Source organism: Oncorhynchus clarkii, unplaced genomic scaffold (assembly GCF_045791955.1).
Source record: "Oncorhynchus clarkii lewisi isolate Uvic-CL-2024 unplaced genomic scaffold, UVic_Ocla_1.0 unplaced_contig_14020_pilon_pilon, whole genome shotgun sequence".
Lineage (NCBI taxonomy): Eukaryota > Metazoa > Chordata > Actinopteri > Salmoniformes > Salmonidae > Oncorhynchus > Oncorhynchus clarkii.
In genome coordinates, this window is record NW_027258029.1 from 165,764 (window position 1) to 172,500 (window position 6,737).

The following is a 6,737-nucleotide window of genomic DNA, read 5'->3' on the forward strand; positions in this document are numbered from 1 at the left end:
ACAGCTGACTAACATCACCCACCTGAACACAGCTGACTAACATCACCCACCTGAACTACCTGAACACAGCTGACTAACATCACCCACCTGAACTACCTGAACACAGCAAACTAACATCACCCACCTGAACACAGCTGACTAACATCACCCACCTGAACTACCTGAACACAGCCGACTAACATCACCCACCTGAACTACCTGAACACAGCTGACTAACATCACCCACCTGAACACAGCTGACTAACATCACCCACCTGAACTACCTGAACACAGCTGACTAACATCACCCACCTGAACTACCTGAACAACATCACCCACCTGAACACAGCTGACTAACATCACCCACCTGAACTACCTGAACACAGCAAACTAACATCACCCACCTGAACACAGCTGACTAACATCACCCACCTGAACTACCTGAACACAGCCGACTAACATCACCCACCTGAACTACCTGAACACAGCTGACTAACATCACCCACCTGAACTACCTGAACACAGCCGACTAACATCACCCACCTGAACTACCTGAACACAGCTGACTAACATCACCCACCTGAACACAGCGGACTAACATCACCCACTGGTGACCAGATCTGTCCAGCCTCCTGAACATGAACTACCTGGTGACCAGATCTGTCCAGCCTCCTGAACTACCTGGTGACCAGATCTGTCCAGCCTCCTGAACACAAACCACCTGGTGACCAGATCTGTCCAGCCTCCTGAACTACCTGGTGACCAGATCTGTCCAGCCTCCTGAACACAAACCACCTGGTGACCAGATCTGTCCAGCCTCCTGAACTACCTGGTGACCAGATCTGTCCAGCCACCTGAACTACCTGGTGACCAGATCTGTCCAGCCACCTGATCTACCTGGTGACCAGATCTGTCCAGCCACCTGAACTACCTGGTGACCAGATCTGTCCAGCCACCTGAACTACTTGGTGACCAGATCTGTCCAGCCACCTGAACACAAACTACCTGGTGACCAGATCTGTCCAGCCACCTGAACTACCTGGTGACCAGATCTGTCCAGCCACCTGAACTACCTGGTGACCAGATCTGTCCAGCCACCTGATCTACCTGGTGACCAGATCTGTCCAGCCACCTGAACTACCTGGTGACCAGATCTGTCCAGCCACCTGAACTACTTGGTGACCAGATCTGTCCAGCCACCTGAACACAAACTACCTGGTGACCAGATCTGTCCAGCCACCTGAACTACCTGGTGACCAGATCTGTCCAGCCACCTGAACTACCTGGTGACCAGATCTGTCCAGCCTCCTGAACTACCTGGTGACCAGATCTGTCCAGCCTCCTGAACTACCTGAAAACAGCTGACATTAACGTGGCCCACCTGTGAATCTCTGGAGCGGGGAGAAGACGGCTTCAGGTGTCCCTCTTTAAGAGCGTTACATGGGAACGGCCCAAATGGCTTCGCTAACACAATAACAAACGGCCAAACGGAGTTCAGAAACAGATCAGAAGTCTGTTTCAATACATATGACATCTCTGCTGTTGAAACATGATTATACATATGTGATTTTTGACGACTGCAGTCCGTGTATAACTGGTTACAAAACGGAACACAACGAGCTTGTCAGTAAACTTGCCAATAAAGGCACATTGTGGGATACAGACACACAACATTAGCACGTGTAGCTCGGACCCCAGATTTTGGTGAGAGTCCTGAAGCAGACTGGCCCACAGGTTACTACTAAACCTGTATGTACTGTAAACATGACCATCTAACGTTACCGGCTACAACAAACAGCCAGGTTTGACAGGTACAACATAACATAACAACATAACAAGGCATGCTCACATACTAGCTAGCTAACTGGCTAACAAACCTCTACTAAACATCCACTAACACTAAAAGTGGGACATCTGAACGGAGATGTTATACAACGTGATGTTCAACTAGCCTGTTTTTTCAGTTACGACACGCGGACTTCCTTATTAAATTAGTTTGATGCTATCGAAAGTGTAGTTGGCTAATATGTTAGCATCGGTCTCTGTGCACCCCACGTGTTTATGAAATGCCGACGGTATGTAAACAAAGCACTCTCGCGACGGATTCACACTCAACCGGCACCTCTCCGGTTCTCTTAAACTACGGCAACAAAAAAAATGTACATGCACATATCTCGTTGGTTCCAACGGATGAAAATCAACTCACCTGTTTATAACTTAGCAGGACTCACGAGAGGACTTTGCTCGCATGCTAACCACTTCCGGGGTTGTCGAGAGAGAAATGGTTTGGGCCAACCGTGACCTTTCCCAGGGAGCCGACTGTGCCGAGTCTGCGTTCAGACAGTGTAGAGACATTTTGATGAACGGTCTACAGTAGCCTAGTAAACTTTGATTTAATGTCGCCCTAAAATATATGTGGAGTCTTCATGTTTAATATAACGTCACCGTTGATCAATTTATTAGTATTTATCATAGACTATTCTATACTACTATATATACTACTATTCATATCACATTAAACCCCTATAAATATCAGTTTGTTTTTTTAAAACAAGGGTTCTTCAAAGATCCTAACTCAGTGCTAGAGATGTCACTACAGACCCTGGTTCAATTTCTAGGCTGTATCACAACCCGACAGTGATTGGGAGTCTCATAGGGTGGAGACACAATTGGCCCAGCGTCATTCTGGGGTTTGACCAAGGCAGGCAGCCATTGCAAATAAGAATTTGTTCTTAACTGACTTGCCTGGTTAAATAAAAAATATATATATTTTTTAAATAACTGCAGGTTTCTTGGCACTGAAAAATGCTTGGCTGTGTGAACCTTCACCCCAGTCTGAGGTCCTGAAGCAGGTTTTCATCAAGGAGCTCTCTGTACTTTGCTCCGTTCATCTTTCCCCTCGATCCTGACTAGTCTCCCAGTTCCCTGCCGCTTGAAAATCATCCCCACAGCATGACGCTGCCACCACCTTCCTTCACCGTAGGGATGGTGCCAGGTTTCCTCTAGACGTGAGGCCTGATTGGTGGAGTGCTGCAGAGATGGTTGTCCTTCTGGAAGGTTCTCCCATCTCCACAGAGGAACTCTGGAGCTCTGTCAGAGTGACCATTGGGTTCTTGGTCACCTCCCTGACCAAGGCCCTTCCCCGATTGCTCAGTTTGGCCGGGCAACCAGCTCTATGAAGAGTTTTGGTGGTTCCAAACTTCTTCCATTTAAGAATGATGGAGGCCACTGTGTTCTTGGGGACCTTCAATGATGCAGAAATGTTTTGGTACCCTTCCCCAGATCTGTGCCTCGACACAATCCTGTCTCTGAGCTCTTCGACCTCTTGGCTTGGTTTTTGCTCTGACCTGCACTGTTAACTGTGTGCCTTTTCCAAATCCTGTCTCTGAGCTCTACGGACAATTCCTTCGACCTCTTGGCTTGGTTTTTTGCTCTGACCTGCACTGTTAACTGTGTGCCTTTTCCAAATCACGTCCAATCAATTGAATTTACCCACAGGTGGACTCCAATCAAGTTGTAGAAACATCTCAAGGATGATCAATGGAAACAGGATGCACCTGAACTCAATTCAGAGTCTCATAGCAAAGGGGTCTGAATACGTATGTAAATAAGGTTTGATCTTTTTTTTTATACATTTGCTAAAATTTCTAAAAAACTGTTTTCACTTTGTGATTATTGTGTGTAGATTGATGAGGAACATTTTTAATTTAATCGATTTTAGAATAAGGCTGTAACGTAGAAAAATGTGGATAAAGTGTAAGAGGTCTGAATACTTTTCCGAATGCACCATATGTGTCTGTCTGTGTCTACGGGTATACTGACCAGCAGACACACAACGGTACAATCGGTATTAGATTGTCTCATAATGTTATACGTCATCATCTACAGTGGATTGTAATGAACGGTCTCTCTAGAACCTTCCAGGACTCAGTCACAGCAGCCATTTTCCCTCGTCCCCGTTCAATGAAGATCCCAGAGTCCTTTTCATTACGGACAAGGTGTGAAAACAGTTTTTCATTCACATCATTTTTACCACACAAAAGAAAAACGAACAAATATGCATATTTTGTTAATTATTTGTATAATTATATATGTTTTGTATTCACAGACTTCCCCCTCCATACGCCTCTGATGAATATAACAGGAAACCTATTTGGTCACCAGGCTCTGCCATAGTATTCTGGCTACGGACGGCCTATAGATGACACATCAACATCAACACATCAACATCAACACATCAACATCAACACGACAGACCTACTGAACTTGGGGCTGGGAGAATTTTGCTTTGCCACTAAAATCATAATAAACACCGACAACTATAATAACTAATGTTATTATTGTTGTTGTTATTATTATTGTTGTTGTTATTATTATTATTGTTATTATTATTGTTATTATTATTATTGTTGTTGTTGTTGTTGTTATTATTATTGTTGTTGTTGTTATTGTTATTATTATTGTTATTATTATTATTGTTGTTGTTGTTATTGTTATGCTGATTATTATTTATAATTATGAGGGGGACAAATATTTACCCCCCAAAAGTTTGTTTTTTTGAGGAACCATTAATGGGGGTTCTTTGAAGAATGTGTTCCCCCCCTAAACCTTATTTAGTGTAGCTAGGCCTAGGCTATAGTACACCTATTATCTTCTTGTCTAGGTTTCATTTTGTCTAAACAGGAAGCGATCCAAGGTTAAAGGTTAAAAGCAAAGAAGAACATCAGGAATACACGTCTGGCAGGTAGGTGATAAATAGAGGCTCTACCTGTGAAGACAGAGCACATGTCCCTCTGTCTTCCCAGTCTCCAAAATACACATCTGGAAGGCAGGTGATAAATAGGGGCTCTACCTGGGAAGACAGAGCACATGTCCCTCTGTCTTCCCAGTCTCCAAAATACACATCTGGAAGGCAGGTGATAAATAGGGGCTCTACCTGGGAAGACAGAGCACATGTCCCTCTGTCTTCCCAGTCTCCAAAATACACATCTGGAAGGCAGGTGATAAATAGGGCTCTACCTGTGAAGACAGAGCACATGTCCCTCTGCCTCCCCAGTCTCCTAAATACACGTCTGGCAGGTGATAAATAGGGGCTCTACCTGTGAAGACAGAGCACATAGGGGCTCTACCTGGGAAGACAGAGCACATGTCCCTCTGTCTTCCCAGTCTCCAAAATACACATCTGGAAGGCAGGTGATAAATAGGGGCTCTACCTGTGAAGACAGAGCACATGTCCCTCTGCCTCCCCAGTCTCCTAAATACACGTCTGGCAGGTGATAAATAGGGGCTCTACCTGGGAAGACAGAGCACATAGGGGCTCTACCTGGGAAGACAGAGCACATGTCCCTCTGTCTTCCCAGTCTCCAAAACACCCTTTTGGGTGGTGGTACAATTTACCCCACAAAGTGATTTTTTTTATTGTATAAATGTTTTGTGATGATTGTTTGGACACTAGTTGTCTAGACCACTAGTTGTCAAGTTCGCCACCACCACCTACCAAATTATTAGGGTGAGGTACATGGGCTACACCTTCTACACAACATACACTTAGTATTATTTTCTTAGCTACAGTATTCATATCTCCTTGGCATATTACATAAATACATATTACATATTACATTTTTGGACTCATTTTGTTGTGCTGTCCTATGCTTGTTGATCTGCCTTCCCCTGTACGGAGCTCGGGTGCACCATTTTCGCGCAATTTTTCCCGCAGTCTGTTCTGTCAGCCCAGCCTCACATCCAACACGAATTAAGAAGCACATAAATTCGTGTCTTTTCTCACGAATTAAGCCACAAAAACGCACGAAATTTGCTGAAATGCATTTTGTACATATATGCACGAATTGATTGTGAGACTGTGTTGGGCCTTGTACGGAAGAGATTGCGCACCGGTATCCAAACATGCCATGGCTTGAGAGATGCAGTCACCGGTCGAGTGTTTGGAGCTACTTCGTTTTTAAATATCAACAATACTGCTACAAAAGCGTCACATTTGATTTAACAGTTGATTTAGCTTACACCGTCGTCAATATTCGGTCCGTCAATATTCGGGCCGTCAATATTCGGGTCCGGTTGGCTGATGCGTGCAGCAACAAGCAGAAAAACAAAGAGGTTAAATCACGATCAGTTAAATAAACGGAGATAACTAACTGAACAGATGTACATCCTGTCATCGACATCAATGACCTGCTGAAATAAATAGGCTTTAAAAATGTGAAAATGTTCACTGCAGGGACATTTGCTATGGGGGAGGGGGGAATGTAAAATTGACGAGAATGTAAAATGATAGGCTATCATAGATATATATAAATGGCCCCCTATATCTCCAGATGTGTTTATTGACTATAGCCTACATGTTGTATATTGTGACATTTGTCCTCGTCTTATTTCTCCGTAGAGGCCCTGCCATCATACATTGAGCTGCGTTCTCCGGTAGTCTAGAGAATAGTTTGATATTCTAGAGAATCCCGAGTTTGAATGCCATCTGATTTCTAGGTGGGGTTCCCATGCGTGTCAGAGCACAGGCACAGTCAAGAAAAGGCCATCACGCCAGATTGTTTTCCTACAAAGGTTAACCTACCTTTCCCCGTCCCCATCCGAAACCCCAACCTGACCCCCCCTCGGTCCCCCGTCGTCGCATCCCATCCACCCCGCACTAGTTTTGCTTTGGTGAGCATACCAAGGGGGGCGGGGACTCTCCCTCCCCCTTTCTCTCTCTCTGTGTCTCTCTGTCTCTCTCTCTGTCTCTCTCTCTC

General features: G+C 44.8%; 1 protein-coding gene across 5 annotated transcripts in view; it reads right to left on the reverse strand.

Annotated features, from left to right (window-relative positions):
- Positions 1 to 6,737, reverse strand: part of LOC139394581 (zinc finger CCHC domain-containing protein 7-like) — a 120,706-nt gene that overhangs the window by 94,318 nt on the left and 19,651 nt on the right. For 2 of the 5 annotated variants that reach the window (XM_071142685.1, XM_071142681.1), the window contains exon 1: positions 2,186 to 2,262. The exons of 1 other annotated variant lie outside the window; for it this stretch is intronic. The gene's annotated coding sequence lies outside the window, so the exon portion shown is untranslated. Of the gene's footprint in view, positions 1 to 2,185; positions 2,267 to 6,737 lie in introns of those variants that run through there. 2 more of the 5 variants (XM_071142684.1, XM_071142683.1) reach the window with 2 other exon arrangements.